Source organism: Bubalus bubalis, chromosome X (assembly GCF_019923935.1).
Source record: "Bubalus bubalis isolate 160015118507 breed Murrah chromosome X, NDDB_SH_1, whole genome shotgun sequence".
NCBI lineage: Eukaryota > Metazoa > Chordata > Mammalia > Artiodactyla > Bovidae > Bubalus > Bubalus bubalis.
This window is the reverse complement of record NC_059181.1, coordinates 111,160,706-111,183,960: the sequence shown is the minus strand read 5'-3', so window position 1 is coordinate 111,183,960 and position 23,255 is coordinate 111,160,706.

The window sequence follows — 23,255 nt, the reverse complement described above, 5'->3', positions numbered from 1 at the left end:
ACTATTAAACATGGATTCCCAAGCCTAGTTTCATATTACAATTACCTGAAGAACTTTCAAAAATACCTATATCTGGGTTCTAACCTCAGCCTTTCACCTAATTGGCCCAGGGTAGGGCTGAGTAAATGGGGTTTTGCAAAGCTCCTCAGAGGACATTATTGTGAAACCAAACTCGAAAATCACTATGTCTGGATGGCGGAGGAATAGGACGGGGAGACCACTTTCTCCCCCAAAACTCATTGAAAGAACATTTGAACACTGAGAAAATTCCACAAAACAACTTCTAAATACTGGAAGAGGACTTCAGGCACCCAGAAAGGCAGCCTTCCAAAGGAGGTAGGACAAAATATAAAAGATAAAAAGAGAGACAAAAGAGGTAGGGATGGAGATCTGTCCTGGGAGGGGAGTCTTTAAAAAGACAGAAGTGTCCAAACACCAGGAAACACTCTCACCAGAGAGTCTGTGGCGAGCATTGGAACTTCAGAGGACAACATAACCGGGAGGAAAAATAAATAAATAATTAAAACCCACAGATTACGTGCCTAACGGCAACTCCCAGGGGAGAACCAGTGCAGATGCTCACATCTGCCACTAGTAAGCAGGGACTGGACAGGGAGGCGTGGGCTTCATTGCTTAGGGTAAGGACTGGGCATGAATGCCCTGAGGGCAATCTGAGGGAACTAACTTGAGATAGCAACCCATACTGTGGGATAGCTATCCTGCAAAAAGCCCTAACCTAAGACACTGCCAGGCCCACTCACAGAACAAAGGACTGAGCAGAGCTAGCCGGCTGTGGATCAGCCCATCCCCCACTGGAGACAGGCAGGCGAGGGCAACCAGAGCTGGAAGGGGCAACTGTGGCCCCAGAGAGGCATCCTCTACCAAACACCAAGCAGGCTTCATTACTAACCAAGACTTCTTGGGATTCTGGATGGTCGACATCTGCCGGGAGGGTCGCAGCCAGAGATCAGCTCCCCAGAAGAGACACACACGGCACACCTGAGATGGCACACCAGTTGTACACCCAGAAAACCGAGCGGCTGGGGCCGGGGAAGCGATAAGATGCAGCCCCCAACTGGGGATGACCGCGCTTGCCAAGCACCTGGTCACCTGAGCTGCTCAGACCTGGGAAGGGCACAAAACACAGGCCCAACCAAGTCGGCGCCTTTGTGGAGTACATCAGAACCTGAACCTGAGCAGCTTAGACCTAGAAAGTGCATGCAACCCAGGGCCCACCTCAGAAAGTTCCTGGCAGAGCAACCTAGAGCCTGAACAGTGTAGACTGGGAAAAAGCACACACAGCTTGAGCAGGGGCAGACCCAGTGTGGCCAAGACACTGCAAACACTCACCATACATACCAGTGATGTTTGTTTGCAGTGTTCCTCCCTCCCCACAGCATGACTGAACAATTAAGCCTAAAAAAGTGACCACCACCGCCCCCTTGTGTCAGGGTGGAAATTAGACACTGAAGAGACCAGCAAACAGAAGAAGCTAAAATAAACAGAGGGAACCCTTTGGAAGTGACAGGTGCAATAGATTAAAACCCTACAGTTAGCACTGACTACATAGGAAGGGGGCTATAGATTTTGAGAAGTATAAGCCGGATCAAGGAACTATCTGAAAATGAACTGACCCCACACTGTCCAAAACAACACCAGAGAAAGTCCTAGATATATTTTTACTATTATCATTTTTTAACTTTAAATTTTTTTAATTTTTAAGTCCTCTATTTCTCCTTTAATTTTCATTTTATAAACTACTATTACTTTGGAAAATAAAAGACCCTATTTTTAAAGCAAAATTCATATATATATATATATATATTATAATTTTTGTGACTTTGTTTTTTTCTTTAATATTGTATTTTTGAGAATCTAACCTCTACTCTAGAGTTTTAATCTTTGCTTTTTGGTATTTGTTATCAATTTTCTACCTTTAAGAACCCAATCTTCAGTACCCATTTTTACTTGGGAGCGTGATTACTGGCTTGATTGTTCTCTCACCCTTTTGACTCTCCTTCTTCTCCACCAGGTCGCCTCTACTTGTCCCTCCCCCTTCTCTTCTCTACCCAACTCTGTGAATCTCTTTGTGTGTTCCAGGCTGTGGAGAACAATTAGGGAACTGATTACTGGCTAGATATGTCTCTCTCCTTTTGATTCCCCCTTTAATTTTCCTGGCCACCTCTGTCTCCTTCCTCCCTCTTCTCTTCTCTGTGTAACCCCATGAACATCCCTGAGGGATGAAGACTATGGAGAGCACATAGGGAAGTGATTACTGGCTAGCTTGCTCTCTCCCCTTTTGATTCCCCCTTTTCTCCTCCTGGTCACCTCTATCTCCTTCCTCCCTCTTCTCTTCTCCATGTAACTCTGTGTACCTCTCCAGGTGTCCCTCACTGTGGAGAAACATTTCATCATTAACCTACATTTTTTATCATTGGTGTTGTATAGATGGAGAAGTCTTGAGGCTACTGTAAGAATAAGATTGAAAACCAGAGGCAGAAGGCTTAAGTCAAAATCCTGAGAACACCAGAGAACTCCTGACACCAGGGAACATTATTGATAGGAGCTCATCAAACGCCTCCATACCTACACTGAAACCAAGCACCACCAAGGGCCAACAAGTTCTAGAGAACGACATACCAAACAAATTCACTGGCAACACAGGAATGTAGCCCTTAGCTTCAATATACAGGCTGCCCAAAGACACACCAAACCCACTGACATCTCAAAATTCATTATTGGACACTTCATTGCACTCCAGAGAGAAATCCAGTTCCACATGCCAGAACACCGACACAAGCTTCCCTATCCAGGAAACCTTGACAAGCCACCCATACAACCCAACCCACAGCGAGGAACCTCCACAATAAAGAGGAACCACAAACTGCCATAATACGGAAAGGTCACCCCAAACACAGCAATATAAACAAGATGAAAAGGCAGAGAAATTTCCAGCAGGTAAAAGAACATGATAAATGCCCCCCAACCAAACAAAAGAGGAAGAGATAGGGAAGCTACCTGTTAAAGAATTCTGAATAATGATAGTGAAAATGATCCAAAATCTTGAAAACAAAATGGAGTTACAGATAAATAGCCTGGAGACAAGGATCGAGAAGATGCAAGAAAGGTTTAACAAGGACCTAGAAGAAATAAGAAAGAATCAATCAATAATGAATAATGCAGTACATGAAATCAAAAACACTGGAGTGAATCAACAGTGGAATAATGGAGGCAGAAGATAGGATAAATGAGGTAGAAGATAGAATGGTAGAAATAAATGAAGCAGAGAGGAAAAAAGAAAAAAAAAAGAATTAAAAGAAATGAGGACAAACTCAGAGACCTCTGGGACAATGTTAAATGCCCCAACATTTGAATCATCAGAGTCCCAGAAGAAGAAGACAAAAAGTAAGACCATGAGAAAATACTTGAGAAGATAGTAGTTGAAAACTTCCTTAAAATGGGGAAGGAAATAGTTACCCAAGTCCCAGAAACCCAGAGAGTCCCAAACAGGATAAACCCAAGGTGAAACACCCCAAGACATATGTTAATCAAATTAACAAAGATCAAACACAAAGAACAAATATTAAAAGCAGCAAGGGAAAAACAACAAATAACACACAAGGGGATTCCCATAAGGAATAACAGCTGATCTTTCAATAGAAACTCTTCAGGCCAGAAGGGAATGGCAGGACATATTTAAAGTGAAGAGAGAGAAAACCTACAACCCGGATTACTGTACCCAGGAAGGATCTCATTCAAATATGAAGGAGAAATCAAAAACTTTACAGACAAGCAAAAGTTGAGAGAATTCAGCACCATGAAACCAGCTCTCCAACAAATGCTAAAGGATCTTCTCTAGACAGGAAGCTCAGAAAGGGGGTATAAACTCAAACCCAAAACAACAAAGTAAATGGCAATGGGATCATACTTATCAATAATTACCTTAAATGTAAATGGGTTCAATGCCCCAACCAAAAGACAAACACTGGCTGAATGGATACAAAAACAAGACCCCTACTTATGTTATCTACAAGAGACCCACCTCAAAACAAGGGGCACATACAGACTGAAAGTGAAGGGCTGGAAAAAGATATTTCATGCAAATAGAGACCAAAAGAAAGCAGGAGTAGCAGTACTCATATCAGATAAAATAGACTTTAAAACAAAGGCTGTGGAAAGAGACAAAGAAGGACAGTACATAATGATCAAAGGATCAATCCAAGAAGAAGATATAACAATTATAAATATATATGCACACAACATAGAAGCACCACAATATGTAAGACAAACATTAACAAGTATGAAAGGGGAACTTAACAATCCAATAATAGTGGGGGATTTTAATACACCACTCACAACTATGTGTAGAGCAACTAAACAGAAAATTAACAAGGAAACACAAACTTTAAATGATATAATAGACAGTTAGGCCTAATTGATATCTATAGGACATTTCACCCCAAAACAATGAATTTCAACTTTTTCTCAAGTGCACATGGAACCTTCTCCAAGATAGATCACATCCTGGGCCATAAATCTAGCCTTGGTAAATTCAAAAAAATTGAAATCATTCCAAGCATCTTTTCTGACCACAGTACAGTAAGATTAGATCTCAATTACAGGAGAAAAACTATTACAAATTCCAACATATGGAGGCTGAACAAAACACTGCTGAATAAACAACAAAACACAGAAGAAATAAAAATATGCATACAAACCAATGAACATTAAAACACAACAACTCAAAACCTATGGGACACTGTAAAAGCAGTGCTGGGGGAAGGTTCATAGCAATACAGGCTTACCTAAACAAGCAAGAAAAAAGTCAACTAAACAACCTAACTGTACACCTAAAGCAACTAGAAAAGGAAGAAATGCAAATCTAATACAGTTATGTAAAGTTTAAAAATAAAATAAAATTAAAAAAAAAAAAAAAAAAAGAAGAACCCCAGGGTTAGTAGAAGGAAATAAATCTTTAAAAATTAGGGCACAAATAAATGCAAAAGAAACAAAAGAGACCATAGCAAAAATAAACAAAACCAAAAGCTGGTTCTTTGAGAAGACAAATAAAATTGACAAACCATTAGCCAGTCTCACAAGAAACAAAGAGAGAAAAATCAAATCAACGAAATTAGAAATGAAAACGGACAGATCACAAGAGACAACACAGAAATACAAAAGATCATAAGAGACTACTATCAGCAACTATATGCCAATAAAATCGACAACTTGGAAGAAATGGACAAATTTTTAGAAAACTACAACTTTCCAAAACTGAACCAGGAAGAAATAGAAAATCTTAACAGACCCATCACGAGCACGGAAATTGAAACTGTAGTCAGAAATCTTCCAGCAAACAAAGGCCCAGGACCAGACGGCTTCAGAGCTGAATTCTACCAAAAATTTAGAGAAGAGATAATACCTATCCTATTCAAACTATTCCAGAAAATTGCACAGGAAAGTAAGCTTCCAAACTCATTCTATGAGGCCACATTTACCCTAATACCAAAACCTGACAAATATGCCACAAAAAAGAAAACTACTGGCGAATATCACTGATGAACATAGGTGCAAAAGTCCTTAACAAAATTCTAGCAAACATAATCCAACAACATATTAGAAAGATCATACATCATGATCAAGTGGGCTTTATCCCAGGGATGCAAGGATTCTTCAATATCTGCAAAACAACCAATGTAATACACCACATTAACAAATTGAAAAATAAAAAGCATATGATTATTTCAATAGATCCAGAGAAAACCTTTGACAAAATTCAACATCCATTTATGCTAAATCCCCTCAAGAAAGCAGGAACATAGCTCAACATAATAAAAGCTCTATATGACAAACCCACCGCAAACATTATCCTCAATGGTGAAAAACTGAAAGCATCTCCCCTAAAGTCAGGAACAAGACAAGGGTGCCCACTCTCACCACTACTATTCAACATAGTTTTGGAGGTTTTGGCCACAGCCATCAGAGCAGAAAAAGAAATAAAAGGAATCCAAATTGGAAAAGAAGAAGTAAAACCCTCACTGTTTGCAGATGACATGATCCTCTACATAGAAAAACCTAAAGACTCCACCAGAAAATTACTAGAGCTAATCAATGAATATAGTAACGTTTTAGGATATAAAATTAACACACAGAAATCCCTTGCATTCCTGTACACTAACAATGAGAAAACAGAAAGAGAAATTAAGGAAACAATTCCATTCATCATTGCAAAGTAAAGAAAAAAATACTTAGGAATATATCTATCTAAAGAAACAAAAGACCTAGATATATAAAGCTATAAAACACTGGTGAAAGAAATCAAAGAGGATACAAATAGATGGAGAAATATACTGTGTTCATGGATTGGAAAAATCAATAAAGTGAAAATGAATATACTACCCAAAGCAATCTATAGATTCAATGCAATCCCTTTCAAGCTACCGACGGTATTTTTCAGAGAACTAGAACAAATAATTTCACAATATGTATGTAAACACAAAAAACCTTGAATAGCCAAAGCAATCTTAAGAAGAATGGAACTGGAGGAATCAACCTGCCTGACATCAGGCTCTATTACAAAGCCATAGTCATCAAGACAGTATGGTACTGGCACAAAGACAGAAATATAGATCAATGGAACAAAATAGAAAGCCCAGAGATAAATCCACGCACCTATGGACACCTTATCTTTGACAAAGGAGGCAAGAATATACAATGGAGAAAAGACAATCTCTTTAACAAGTGGTGCTGGGAAAACTGGTCAACCACTTGTAAAAGAATGAAACTAGAACACTTTCTAACACCATACACAAAAATAAACTCAAACTGGATTAAAGATCTAAACATGAGACCAGAAACTATAAAACTCCTAGAGGAAAACATAGGCAAAACACTCTCCAACATAAACCACAGCAGGATCCCCGATGACCTATCTCCCAGAATATTGGAAATAAATGCAAAAATAAACAATAATGTACAACAAAGGAAACTATAAACAAGGTGAAAAGACAGCCTTCAGAATGGGAGGAAATAATAGCAAACGAAGCAACAGACAAAGAATTAATCTCAAAAATATACAGCAACTATTGCAGCTCAGTTCCAGAAAAATAAAAGACCCAATCAAAAAGTGGGCCAAAGAACTAAACAGACATTTCTCCAAAGAAAACTTACAACACATGTTTGTTGGCTAACAAAGACATGAAAAGATGCTCAACATCACTCATTATCAGAGAAATGCAAATCAAAACCACAATGACGTACCATTTTATGACAGTCAAAATGGCTGCTATCCAAAAGTCTACAAGCAATAAATGCTGGAGAGGGTGTGGAGAAAAGGGAACCCTCTTACACTGTTGGTGGGAATGCAAACTAGTACAGCCACTATGGAGAACAGTGTGGAGATTCCTTAAAAAACTGGAAATAGGACTGCCTTATGATCCAGCAATCCCACTGCTGGGCATACACACTGAGAAAACCAGAATTGAAAGAGACACGTGTACCCCAATGTTCATCACAGCACTGTTTATAATAGCCAGGACATGGAAGCAACCTAGATGTCCATCAGCAGATGAATGGATAAGAAAGCAGTGGTACATATACACAATGGAGTATTACTCAGCCATTAAAAAGAATACATTTGAATCAGTTCTAATGAGGTGGATGAAACTGGAGCCTATTATACAGAGTGAAGTAAGCCAGAAAGAAAAACACCAATACAGTATACTAATGCATATATATGGAATTTAGAAAGATGGTAACAATAACCCTGTATACTAGACAGCAAAAGAGACACTGATATATAGAACAGTCTTTTGGACTCTGTGGGAGAGGGAGAGGGTGGGATGATTTGGGAGAATGGCATTGAAATATGCATAATATCATATACGAAATGAGTCACCAGTCCAGGTTCGATGCACGATACTGGATGTTTGGGGCTGGTGCACTGGGACGACCCAGAGGGATGGTATGGGGAGGGAGGAGGGAGGAGGGTTCAGGATGGGGAACACATGTATACCTGTGGCAGATTCATTTTGGAAAAAAAAAAAAAAAAAAGAAACTGGAAATAGAACTGCCATATGACCCAGCAATCCCACTGCTAGGCATATACAATGAAGAAATCAGAATTGAAAGAGACACATGTACCACAATGTTCATCACAGCACTGTTTATAATAGCGAGGACATGGAAGCAACCTGGATGTCCATCAGCAGATGAATGGATAAGAAAGCTGTGGTACATATACACAATGGAATATTTCTCCGCCATTAAAAAGAATACATTTGATCAGTTCTAATGAGGTGGATGAAACTGGAGCCTATTATACAGAGTGAAGTAAGCCAGAAAGAAAAACAACAATACAGTATACTAATGCATATATATGGAATAGAGAGAGATGGTAATAATAATAATAACAATGCCATTCTCCCAAATCATCTCACCCTCTCCCTCTCCCACAGAGTCCAAAAGACTGTTCTATACATCTGCATCTCTTTTGCTGTCTCACATACAGAGTTATTATTACCATCTTTCTAAATTCCATATATATCGTTAGTATACTGTATTGGTGTTTTTCTTTCTGGCTTACTTCACTCTGTATAATAGGCTCCAGTTTCATCCACCTTATTAGAACTGATTCAAATGTATTCTTTTTAATGGCTGAGTAATATTCCAGATAATCACGATGGTGCGATCACTCACCTAGAGCCAGATATCCTGGAGTGGGAAGTCAAGTGGGCCTTAGAAAGCATCACTACGAACAAAGCTAGTGGAGGTAATGGAATTCCAGTTGAGCTATTTTAAATTCTGAAATATGATGCTGTGAAAGTGCTACACTCAATATGCTAGCAAATTTGGAAAACTCAGCAGTGGCCACAGGACTGGAAAAGGTCAGTTTTCATTGCAATCCCAAAGAAAGGCAATGCCAAAGAATGATCAAACTACCCCACAATTGCACTCATCTCACACGCTAGTAAAGCAATGCTCAAAATTCTCCAAGCCGGGCTTCAGCAATACGTGAACAGTGAACTTCCCGATGTTCAAGCTGGTTTTAGAAAAAGTAGAGGAACAAGAGACCAAGTTGCCAACATCCACTTTATCATCTAAAAAGCCAGAGAGTTCCAGAAAAACATCTGTTTCTGCTTTACAGACTATGCCAAAGGCTTTGACTGTGTGGATCACATTAAACTGTGGAAAATTCTGAAAGAGATGGGCATACCAGACCACCTGACCTGCCTCTTGAGAAATCTGTATGCGGGTCAGGAAGAAACAGTTAGAACTAGACATGGAACAACAGACTGGTTCCAAATAGGAAAAGGAGTACCTCAAGGATGTATATTGTCACCCTACTTATTGAACTTATATGCAGAGTACATCATGAGAAAGGCTGGGCTAGAAGAAGCACAAGCTGGAATCAAGATTGCTAGGAGAAATACCAATAACCTCAGATATGCAGATGCCACCACCCATATGGCAGAAAGTGAAGAGGAACTAAGAAGCCTCTTGATGAAAGTGAAAGAGGAGAGTGAAAAAGTTGGCTTAAAACTCAGCATTCAGAAAACTAAGATCATGGCATCTGGTCCCAGCACTTCATTCGTAGTAGATGGGGAAACAGTGGAAACAGTGTCAGACTTTATTTTTCTGGGCTCCAAAATCACTGCAGATGGTGACTGCAGCCATGAAATTAAAAGACGCTTACTTCTTGGAAGAAAAGTTATGACCAACCGAGATAGCATATTCAAAAGCATTACTTTGAAGACATTACTTTGCCAACAAAGGTCCATCTAGTCAAGGCTATGGTTTTTCCAGTGGTCATGTATGGATGTGAGAGTTGGACTGTGAAGAAAGCTGAGCACTGAAGAATTGATGCTTTTGAACTGTGGTGTTGGAGAAGACTCTTGAGAGTCCCTTGGACTGCAAGGAGATCCAACCTATCCATTCTGAAGGAAATCAGCCCTGGGATTTCTTTGGAAGGAATGATATTAAAGCTGAGCCTCCAGAACTTTGGCCACCTCATGAAAAGAGTTGACTCATTGGAAAAGACTCTGATGCTGGGAGAGATTGGGGGCAGGAGGAGAAGGGGACGACAGAGGATGAGATGGCTGGATGGCATCACTGACTCGATGGACGTGAGTCTGAGTGAACTCCGGGAGTTGTTGATGGACAGGGAGGCCTGGCATGCTGCGATTCATGGGGTTGCAAAGAGTCGGACACAACTGAGCGACAGAACTGAACTGAACTGAATGCATATATATGGAATTAAAAAGATGGTAATGATAACCCTGTATGAGAGACAGCAAAAAGGACACAATCTTTTGGATTTTTTTTGGAGAGGGTGAGGGTGGGATGATTTGGGAGAATGGCATTTAAACATGTATATTATTATATGTGAAATGAATCGCCAGTGTAGGTTCGATGCATGATATAGGGAGCTCAGGGCCAGTGAATTGGGATGACCCAGAGGGATGGGAAGGGGAGGGAGGTGAGAGGCGGGTTCAGGATGGGGAGCCATGTACACCTGTCGCGGATTCATGTCAATGTATGGCAAAACCAATACAATATTATAAAGTAATTAGCCTCCAATTAAAATAAATAAATTTATATTTAAAAAAGAGAAAATCACTATGTCTTTTATCAGTCAAGTGTCAGTGGAAGCTCACTCTGAAGGGTGTGGGAAGCACACTATTATGGATCTGAAGATTCCAGTGAATAGTTTCTCAGGGTTTTGGTGAAGAAAGATCTTGTACAGCTAAAACTGGTAACAGTGAGAGGGAGGGTGGGGAAAAGGTTTCAATATCTCCATAAGATTTGGACAGGGCTACATCTCAATAATATTCATTATCAATGCTGGGAGCTGAATACTGTTTTTCCCACTGAGTGACAAAATTTTGTTGAGGTGCGTTTTTTGTTTTTTAATATAAGCCTCCTTTGTGCTTATAATCATAAAGAATCTCACCAATTGAGTTTCTAAACACATTTTAGACATTTACCAAAGAGCTTCTTCCAAAATATGTATTATCTTGGGGGCACACCTATTAGATATTTTGATGTGTGCATTGAATACCTCGAGAGACATGTTTCTGCTGCAATTTTTTAGGCTAGAAGGTAAAATTTCTAGTAAACATCAATCTCAATTTCAAAGTCATCACCCCTTGCCTTCAGAAAATCCCCTCCATTTTAGAGTTGGAAATAAGAGAGCACCGATGTGGAGAGGGGCTGATATTGCTTCTCAAGTCATCAATGACCATAATGATGAGAAGAAGCTGGAATAGTTTATATCTTCATTACCCTAATAGGACTTTGAGGACTATTAGGGTAATGAAGATTAATAGTTCCATTATTCTTTCACTTTCATGCTAAACCAAAGCCACAGATCATTGAGGAGACAAAGGTAGTCCAAACATTATGTAATTGTCATTGACTGAGAACAATGAAATACTCCATTTGGTTCCTTGCACTAAGTTTGATTTCAGTCTCTGCTGGATAAGTAGAACTTTCACTGGTGTAGATGATACTGCTGAAAATGATCACCATACTGTCCTGTATTCTGAAGTTTATCAAAAGCAGCCCCCCCCCTTTTTTTTTGAGATGTCTTGAGAGTCATGAAAGGATGGGATGTCAGGGTTGTTTCTCTCTCCAACATTTTGCCAACTTTTGACCAAATTTTTGGTCTCACCATGCAGCTTGTGGGACCTTAGTTCCCTGACCAGAGATCAAACCCATGCCTTTGGCAGTGACAGTGCAGAGTTCTAACCACTGGACTGCAAGGAAGTCCCTGGAATTCTTGATAGAATAATTTTCTGAAACTTTGCACTAAGGTCAAATGACTTCCACTGTGAGGTTTTGAGTTATGGTAATTTTACCCAAAGAAATATTGGTGTAGTATACTTTTTGTCTTGTTTCACAACAGCATAATGGAAGTTTGCCTGGTTCTTTTCCTAAACTGCTGCATGAACTTAAGGAGGTCACTTCCCTTCTTGGGGCCTCAGTTTTCACGTCAACATGCTGGAGTTGAAGTGCATCATCTGAGAGCTCCCATCCAACTCTAAATATTCTATGGATTTGATAATTTCTAATTTAAATCCGGTGAAGTAATGCATGCAGTTTTTACTTTGTATCTAGGAATACAAAATAATTTTTCTGACAACAAATTCAGCCTATCAATGCTATAATGTTATCTTTGAACTTTCTCAAATTTATTTTTTTCTAAAGAACTCAAAGTACTTTGACATTTCTTAGACTTTATTATCTCTAAGGCTGAGTCTAAACTTTATTTCACTAATTCTCACCATGGTTGTTCAAGCAAAGGTGATAGGAAGGTTATTATCCTTGCTTCACAGGTGAGAAAAACAAGGTGAGTTAAATTACATTCTTCAATGCATTGAGGGATAAAAAGAAAAACAAGGACAAGGAATCCGCCAGTATGGAGAAGAGAAGAGGGACAGAAACAGAGACTGCTGGTAGCTGAATTTGGGTATGGGATGTGGGGACAGAGCCTATACAGGGCCTGTCGTCAGGGAGCTCCTTGAAAATGAAAGAGTGTGAAGTAGCAGGAAGTAGTTGTCAGATGATCACAATTCTGTCTGCCCAGCCCAGGCTGTAAGAACTTTTCTAAGAATTAGATGCTAAGTGTGAAAGTGGACCTAGTAAGTTTTCTAACCTAATGTTTTACCCAATACCTAATTTTCCTCTAGAAGAAGCAACAATCGCAAAGTGCTATAGTGCCTGGTATGTCCTACACATTATCTTAGTTAGATATTCAGAGCAGGTACTACTATTGTATCCATTGTACAACTAAAGAAGCTGGAGTCTTGGTCCAGATCACACAGCCTTTAGGTGGTAAATCTAGCACATGAATCTAGATCTGTCCCATCTCAAATCTGTGCTTTACAGAAAAAAAAAAAAAATTGCATGCCAAAGCTTCTCCAATAACCAATATTCTAAAAGCTTATAGTATTATCACTTCTATCTGCATACTATATTGCTATTAAACATCAATCTCAATCTCACCTACTGTATATACCTAGTTAGAAAAACCCTTTATTGTTTTCTTTCTATGAAAAGAATGAGCCGTGATATGAAACAACTATAAATGGTATGCAATGTCTCAGAAATCCACTGCACTTTATTTCAACAAGTATGTGGGAAGGCCTCATTTGTACCACATGATATGCAGAGAAATATGAATATGAAGATAAATAAGACAACTCCTAACTTCAAAAAATTTATAGTCATGGCAATAGGTCCCTTTATTGGGCATAACAATGTGGGTGGCTTCATTGTATCCCACTTATTGGGAGTGACAGCACAGATCCTGAACATTGATGTTTTTTCTGTGTATCCTAGGGATCCTATGAGAAGTTATCTAAAGAGCAGTTTCCTTCTATAAATGATTTTCTTGGGCAGCCTCCACTGGTTGTTTCCTCAGGGCTGCAACCACTTTTTAGTGACTGTTGTGAAGAAACATTGAATAAATAATCAGTTGGAAAAGCCCTGAATCAAGGCAGAGGAAGGAGTATGTATGTATTCCAGACATGTGAAATAACATTAGCAAAGACTGAGTCTTCAATGGTGCAAAGTTTAAGGTTGGCAAGAAGTGGCTATTGATGAGGAGAAAAGTATAGGGGTAGAGATCAAAGCAGTTCTATAGAAGTATAAGGAAATATGACGAGAGTAGATTTCTTAAGTTGTGGAATACCATGTGGAATACCAAAAAGCACTTAAATACTGATATGAACAAAATGGAAAGACATTAATCATTGCAGTTCTGAAGGTTGGGATCATTGCATACATAGTAGTTTTCTATAATCCAGTGGTTTCCAAAATGTGATTCATGGAACACTTGATTTTTATGGAGTCCTCTCATTAGCCACCTCTGTAGAGTTAATATTGGGTTGGCCAAAAAGTTTGTTTGGGTGTTTTCCATAAAATGATATGGAAAAGCCTGAATAACTCTTTTGGCCAACCCACTATTTATAGTTAGTTCTATCTAGGGTCAAAATAATGTATCGGATCAGATCAGATCAGATCAGTCGCTCAATCGTGTCCAACTCTTTGCGACCCCATGAATCGCAGCATGCCAGGCCTCCCTGTCCATCACCAACTCCTGGAGTTCACTCGGACTCACGTCCATCGAGTCAGTGATGTCATCCAGCCATCTCATCCTCTGTCGTCCCCTTCTCCTCTTGCCCCCAATCCCTCCCAGCATCAGAGTCTTTTCCAATGAGTCAACCTTCGCATGAGGTGGCCAAAGTACTGGAGTTTCAGCTTTAGCATCATTCCTTCCAAAGAAATCCCAGGGCTGATCTCCTTCAGAATGGACTGGTTGGATCTCCTTGCAGTCCAAGGGACTCTCAAGAGTCTTCTCCAACACCACAGTTCAAAAGCATCAATTCTTCAGTGCCCAGCCTTCTTCACAGTCCAACTCTCACATCCATACATGACCACTGGAAAAACCATAGCCTTGACTAGATGGACCTTTGTTGGCAAAGTAATGTCTTCACAGTAATGCTTTTGAATATGCTATCTAGGTTGGTCATAACTTTCCTTCCAAGGAGTAAGCACCTTTTAATTTCATGGCTGCAGTCACCATCTGCAGTGATTTTGGAGCCCAGAAAAATAAAGTCTAACACTGTTTCCACTGTTTCGCCATCTATTTCCCATGAAGTGATGGGGCCGGATGCCATGATCTTCGTTTTCTGAATGTTGAGCTTTAAGCCAACTTTTTCACTCTCCACTTTCACTTTCATCAAGAGGCTTTTTAGTTCCTCTTCACTTTCTGCCCTAAGGGTGGTGTCATCTGCATAGCTGAGGTTATTGATATTTCTTCCAGCAATATTGATTCCAGCTTGTGTTTCTTCCAGTCCAGTGTTTCTCATGATGTACTGTGCATATAAGTTAAATAAACAGGGTGACAATATACAGCCTTGACGAACTCCTTTTCCTATTTGGAACCAGTCTGTTGTTCCAACATGGAGCTAACTGTATTTCATAGCAAAACACACATGAGGGTTTGATAATACAAAAGGTAAGATAAATTATTCAAAAGTTATAGGAATTAAAAGCTTCTTATGCAATTTACTTAAACTTTAAATAAATTTTAAAAGCATGGACTATGGATGTCAAGTAATATTTCCATCGTTGCCTAAAGGTATATTCTTAAGAGTTGCAAAGCAGTCTTTGTTTCAAAATTTTGTGGCAACAGACAAGATTGACATTAAACTGAATAATTCATCAGCTAAACTTTGCTCATAGCCATTAGCAGTAATTCTGATGAGGATGCATACAGAGAACTTGTTCAAACTTTTCTCCTAATTTTAGCATTGAACTTGAACTGTTCCTGATTCAGATTTCACATGTTTGTCAGGATCTTCAATCTCCTTTTAGAAAAAAAAAAAATCCAATAAGAATTCATAGACTTGAGAAAATATTCTATATTTATTTTACATATGAAATATACATGGATTAAAAATGCCGGATCCCTATATATTTAACATAACTTTATCAGATCCTCTTTGTGAAAGTACATCTTGAATCCCATAGAAAAAGTTTAAGAAATATGTACTGAATATTTATAGTTTTATACTATCTGCCTATATCCAGTCTCAGTCTTCTCCATACAGTATTCCTTAGAAGCAGAGAAATAAGAAATGTTAATTTCCTCATTTTTGGATGAATGCATTAAGGCTCCAAGAGTTTAAATGATTATCCTAAATTTACATGAATAATTCAGTGTTAAAACCAGCACAGCATGCAGGTTACCAAATCCAAGTTCAATGCTCATATGTCAAATCAGAATGTATTTTATGATTCATAATATAAATTCTTCAAAAATACTTTGAGGCATTTTATAATAGATGCTGCTGCTAAGTCACTTCAGTCGTGTCCGACTCTGTGTGACCCCATACACGGCAGCCCACTAGGCTCCCCTGTCCCTGGGATTCTCCAGGCAAGAACACTGGAGTGGGTTGCCATTTCCTTCTCCAATGCATGAAAGTGAAAAGTGAAAGTGAAGTTGCTCAGTCGTGTCTGACCCTCAGCGACCCCATGGACTGCAGCCTTCCAGGCTCCTCTGTCCATGGGATTTTCCAGTCAAGAGTACTGGAGTGGCATGCTATTGCCTTCTACGATAATAGATGCTACATACAAACAAAAATCATAACAGAAATAAAAAAGAATAAGATAATAAATATACACGAAGTCATAAACTAATCTATATCCTTTGGTCAAGAGTTTACTGTGGATTTAAATTTCCTTGCAGCAAAGTCGAATGTTATATAATTTGTATCATTTGCCAAATAGAAAAATAAAGGCAACGTGATATCATGTTACAACCATGCTAAAATCCCCAATGGCTTTCCATTGCACTTACAGATAATTCAGACTTCACATGTAGCCTACAAGCACAACATCCTTTGGCTCCTATTATTTTTCTAGTCTCATCAAGTATTACTTTCCCCAGTGTTAACTACATTTTAATCTTTCTGTTCCTTCATATGCCACACTCATTCCCATCTTCAGCTCTTTGGACTCACTATTCAATCCACTGGCAATACTATTCACCCAGATAGTCACATGACTTGTTGTTCAGTCACTCAGTCATGTCTGACTCTTTGTGACCCCATGGACTGCAGCATGCCAGGCTTCCCTGTCCTTCACCTTCACCATTCACATGACTAGCTCTTTCTTATTATCTAGGTCCTAGGTCAAAAATCTTAGCTTTTCTTTCAAGTCTCAAAGAAAACATAACTGATCATCTCATCTAAATTAGTCATTTTCCCAGCTTCTCCCTAATTAATTACCATGCCCTATTTTCTTCACAGCACTTGATCCTCTCTGAAGTCTTCACATTTATCCTAATGTTTGTTTATTTCTCTTCCCCTCCAACTTGAATGAAAATTTCACAAGTGTCAAACACTCATGTCTTTTTTCCCCTCACTGTTGGATCTCCAGCACCAAGGTCAGAGCCAACTGGCCGCTCAATTGTAAATGAATAAAGTCATTTAGATGAACTCTTCTTAAAACTTAATCCTAAAATCTCATGCATTCTTAAAATGACTTTGAAAACATGATATGATGTGGCTTTAGCATCTACTTTTAGAATATGAAGCCACCATCAGTAGAGATGGGGGAGAATAAAGAGAGAGTTTATGGCAGACTGGTGAGTAAAACTAATATGTAATTGAAGGCCAACTAGACAAGAGCCTTTGAAGGAGATTAACATGCAATGTCCAGGGACAGGAAAACACAGCAAGGTTTGTGTTACAAAATCAAAGTGACAGGAAGATTTTAAAAGCAAGTCATGAATAGTGTAAATGTATATAAAGTACTCAACCAATTTTTCAACACAAATACTAGTGGTAACCTAGGTAAAAGTAAATTCAGGGGAGTAGTTATGGTGATGATTAAAATCATATTGTACCTGGATTCATGGGAAAATATAGGATGAAATTTCAACATGAAAAATAGATGGCAGGATTTTGTGCTAGATACTTTTAAAGTATATTTGTACTGATCTGATTTGATCTCTTAAAGAATCTCAGTTTACCTCTCCACTCAAGTATCTGCATTAGAGGAGCACTGCCTTCTGATAAGATACTGAATTGGATATTTGCAAATAAATTGGAATTTTCCCCACCAGTCAGGCTTTTAGATACTTGAATACCTACATATTGTAAACCTTAATCTTTTGCCCTGGATCAATATTTATAGATTATACAACCATTCCCACTTATGACCTAATTTCAGACCCTTCACTTACATCTGTGTTGGCCTTTGACCACTCTAGTTTGTCAGTGTCATCCTACAATGTGATTTCTAGAAATATTTAAGGACATCACTCACCTTTTCAAATATCTGTAATAGTTCCACATTGCCTCATTCATTTTGACTTATAAGACCTTCAACTCTGACTTTAGCAAATATTCTTAGCCATTATTTCCCTTTCCCCTCTATTATTTACGATACACAGTCTAGACCAGAGGTCACCAGACTTTTTCTGCAAAGGCCCAGGTAGTAAATAGTTTTGCTTTACAGATCATATGGTCTCTGTTGCAACAGATCAACATGTAATAAACAATAGGTAGTATTTATATGCTAGACAATACATTAATGACTACCTTTGTTTCACTAACACTTTTGTTATTGCTCAGTTGCTTAGTCATGCCTGACTCTTTGTGAACCCTTGGACTGCAGTGCGCCAGGCTTCCCTGTCCTTCACCAACTCCCGGAGTTTGCTCAAACTCATGTTCATTGAGTCCATGATGCCATCCAACTAACTCATCTTCTGTCATCCCCTTCTCCTCCTGCCTTCAATCTTTCCCAGCATCAGCATCTTTTCTAATAAGCCAGCTCTTCGCATCAGGTGGCCAAAGTACTGGAGTTTCAGTTTCAGCATTAGTCCTTCCAATGAATATTCGGGGTTGACTTTCTTTAGGATTGAGTGGTTTGATCTCCTTGCTGTCCAAGGAACTCCAGCACCACAATTTGAAACAAAGCATCAATTCTGTGCTCAGTCTTCTTTATGATCCAACTCTAACATCCATACACGACTACTGGAAAAACCATACGTTTGACTATATGAATCTCTGGTTCCTCTGCCTTTTCTAAATCCAGCTTGAACATCTGGAAGTTCTTGGTTCACATACTGTTGAAGCCTAGCTTGGAAAATTTAGATCATTACTTTAGTAGTGTGTGGAATGAATACAATTGTGTGGTAGTTTGAACATTCTTCGGCACTTCCTTTCTTTGGGACTGGAATGAAAAGTGACCTTTTCCAGTTCTGGGGTCATTCTAAAGGAAATCAGTCCTGAGTATTCATTGGAAGGACTGATGCTGAGGCTGAAACTCCAATATTTTGTCCACCTAATGTGAAGAACGGACTCATTTGAAAAGACCTTGATGCTGGCAAGATTGAAGGTGGGAGGAGAAGGGGACAACAGAGGATGGGATGGTTGGATGGCATCACCAATTCAATGAACATGAGTTTGAGTGAACTCCAGGAGTTGGTGATGAACAGGGAGGCCTGGAATGCTGCAGTTCACGGGGTCACAAAGAGTTGGACACGACTCAGCGACTGAACTGAACTGATCTTTGTATCATATACTCCCAACATCAGATCAGATCAGATCAGATCAGTCACTCAGTCGTGTCTGACTCTTTGCGACCCCATGAATCGCAGCACGCCAGGCCTCCCTGTTCATCACCAACTCCCGGAGTTCACTCAGACTCACGTCCATCGAGTCAGTGATGCCATCCAGCCATCTCATCCTCTGTCGTCCCCTTCTCCTCTTGCCCCCAAACCCTCCCAGCATCAGAGTCTTTTCCAATGAGTCAACTCTTCGCATGAGGTGGCCAAAGTACTGGAGTTTCAGCTTTAGCATCATTCCTTCCAAAGAAATCCCAGGGCTGATCTCCTTCAGAATGGACTGGTTGGATCTCCTTGCAGTCCAAGGGACTCTCAAGAGTCTTCTCCAACACCACAGTTCAAAAGCATCAATTCTTCGGCACTCAGCCTTCTTTACAGTCCAACTCTCACATCCATACATGACCACAGGAAAAACCATAGCCTTGACTAGACGAACCTTTGTTGGCAAAGTAATGTCTCTGATTTTGAATATGCTTTCTAGGTTGGTCATAACTTTTTTTCCAAGGAGTAAGTGTCTTTTAATTTCATGGCTGAAGTCACCATCTGCAGTGATTCTGGAGCCCAGAAAAATAAAGTCTGACACTGTTTCCACTGTTTCCCCATCTATTTCCCATGAAGTGATGGGACAAGATGCCATGATCTTCGTTTTCTGAATGTTGAGCTTTAAGCCTACTTTTTCACTCTCCACTTTCACATTCATCAAGAGGCTTTTTAGTTCCTCTTCACTTTCTGCCATAAGGGTGCTGTCATCTGCATATCTGAGGTTATTGATATTTTTTCCTGGGAATCTTGATTCCAGCTTGTGTTTTTTCCAGTCCAGCATTTCTCATGATGTACTCTGCATATAAGTTAAATAAACAGGGCGACAATATACAGCATTGACGAACTCCTTTTCCTATTTGGAGCCAGTCTGTTGTTCCGTGTCCAGTTCTAACTGTTGCTTCCTGACCTGCATACAAATTTCTCAAGAGGCAGATCAGGTGGTCTGGTATTTCCATCTCTTTCAGAATTTTCCACAGTTTATTGTGATCCACACAGTCAAAGGCTTTGGTATAGTCAATAAAGCAGAAATAGATGCTTTTGTGGAACTCTCTTGCTTTTTCCATGATCCAGCGGATGTTGGCAATTTGATCACCAGTTCCTCTGCCTTTTCTAAAACCAGCTTGATCATCAGGAAGTTCACGGTTCACATATTGCTGAAGCCTGGCTTGGAGAATTTTGAGCATTACTTTACTAGCGTGTGAGATGAGTGCAATTGTGTGAGTTTTGAGCATTTTTGAGCATTTTTTGGCATTGCCTTTCTTTGGGATTGGAATGATAACTGACCTTTTCCAGTCCTGTGGCCACGGCTGAGTTTTCCAAATTTGCTGGCATATTGAGTGCAGCACTTTCACAGCATCATCTTTCAGGATTTGAAATAGCTCCACTGGAGTTCCATCACCTCCACTAGCTTTGTTCGTAGTGATGCTTTCTAAGGCCCACTTGACTTTACCTTCCAGGATGTCTGGCTCTAGCTCAGTGATCACACCATCGTGATTATCTGGGTCGTGCAGATCTTTTTTGTACAGTTCTTCTGTGTATTCTTGCCATCTCTTCTTAATATCTTCTGCTTCTGTTAGGTCCATACCATTTCTGTCCTTTATCGAGCCCATCTTTGCATGAAATATTCCTTTGGTATCTCTGATTTTCTTGAAGAGATCCCTAGTCTTTCCCATTCTATTGTTTTCCTCTATTACTTTGCATTGATCACTGAGGAAGGCTTTCTTATCTCTTCTTGCTATTCTTTGGAACTCTGCATTCAGATGTTTATATCTTTCCTTTTCTCCTTTGCTTTTCACTTCTCTTCTTGTCACAGCTATTTGTAAGGCCTCCCCAGACAGCCATTTTGCTTTTTTGCATTTCTTTTCCATGGGGATGGTCTTGATCCCTGTCTCTTGTACAATGTCATGAACCTCATTCCATAGTTCATCAGGCACTCTATCTATCAGATCTAGTCCCTTAAATTTATTTCTCACTTCCACTGTATATTCATAAGGGATTTGATTTAGGTCATACCTGAATGGTCTAGTGGTTTTCCCTACTTTCTTCAATTTAAGTCTGAATTTGGCAATAAGGGGTTCATGGTCTGAGACACAGCTCCTGGTCTTGTTTTTGCTGACTGTATAGAGCTTCTCCATCTTTTGCTGCAAAGAATATAATCAATCTGATTTCGGTGTTGACCATCTGGTGATGTCCATGTATACAGTCTTCTCTTGTGTTGTTGGAAGAGGGTGTTTGTTATGGCCAGTGCATTTTCTTGGCAAAACTCTATAAGTCTTTGCCCTGCTTCACTCCCAACATAGGACATTATAATAAATGGAGACCCCATTAACATGGTTGAAATCATGCTTTATCATATTCTGGTTCTCTTGGGCTTAACAAAAATCTTATTAGTTTATTTCAAACCTACAGTACACTCTTCTTTGGGTAAACATCTGATTCAAAATACTCATGTCTTCCTTTGTAAAATCTTCAGTACTGAGAGGAAACCAGAACTAATGATGAGATGAACTTTTGATCTTAACTGTAGCTGACTGATCCATACACTAAATCTCTACAGAGCATTTATAAACATTGAAATAGAGACTATGAGTCTTCAGAGCAAAATCATATCAATGTCAGAATGTTAAGAAGACACACAATATTCTACTGTTAAAGTAGAACATCCCAGATCCACTATGACCCCAACCCTTCCTGTGTCTTTCTATCAAAGTCTTTCACTGAAACTCTAAGACACAACAGTATCCTTTCAGTATATTTAACATTTTGCTAAAACATCAATATGAGTTTCCTCTGCTTGCTAAAAGAAACTTTCTATTTCCTTGTCACTATTAGACTTTTACTGTTCTGGCATAGAGGGAAATACCGCAATATTTGAATCATTTTTCTTTCTCTTAGGGCTTCCCTGATAGCTCAGTCAGTAAAGAATCTCCCTGCAATGCAGAAGACCCTGGTTTGATTCCTGGGTCAGGAAGATCCGCTGGAGAAAGGATAGGCTACCCACTTCAGCATTCTCAGGCTTCTTTCTTGGCTCAGCTTCTAAAGAATCTGTCTGCAATGCAGGAGACCTGGGTTTGATCCCTGGGTTGGAAAGACCCCCTGGAGAAGGGAAAGGCTACCCACTCCAGTATTCTGTCCTGGAGAATCCCATGGACTATACGGTCCATGGGTCACAAAGTGTTAGACACAACTGAGCGACTTTCACTTTCACTTCTTTCTCTTAAGAATATATTGATATCACACCCACGCCACAAGCTTTTGGCCTAAATCATTTTATCTTGTTTTTGCACTACATAAAACCCTCCTTATTATCACTTTCTTTGAACCTGATATTTGTGTAGCTGGATTTTGAAACTCAAATATTTTTGCTAAAGTTTCTATTATTGCTAAATTTTTAGTTCATTCATTATGCCAGGCTATTATATTAATATTTAGTCCTGCCAGAGACATACCTTTTTTTTTTTTTTTAAAGAAACTGTTTCTATACTAAATTTCTTAGGGATCTTGCAGTTAGGTAGTTGAATTTTGGCCAATGTCATGTGGGTAACCATGAAGTATATCACTTGTAGACCTGACCTGTAAAATATATATGATTCTGCTCAGTTGTATTGGACTCTTTGAGCTCTTCTATCCAGAGGATTTCCCAGGCAAGAGCACTGGCGTGGGGTGCCATTTTCTTCTCCAGAGGATCAGGGACTGAACCCCCGTCTCTTATGTCTCATGCATTGGCAGGCAGGATCTTTACCACTAGTGCCACCTGGGAAGCCCTGTAAAAACACATCTGCAATTTTTCACCCTCTCTGCTCTTGTCTCCCAGACAAATACAAATGATTCATCGAAGGACTCTAAAACCTAAAAAACAATGGAACAAATAGATAGAAAGAACTTGTGTCCTTGAAAGACTGCGTGAAATAGATCACTGGTTTGTGATCTTTGAGGAAAAATTAAACATTGAAAAATAGAGATTGTTTGTAGCAGCTGCCAAATACCAACAAATCTATACTTAAGTAAGGAAAGACTGTATTCAAAAAGACTATCAGAATCAGGAAAACACACTGACTTTAGGATCTGCAAA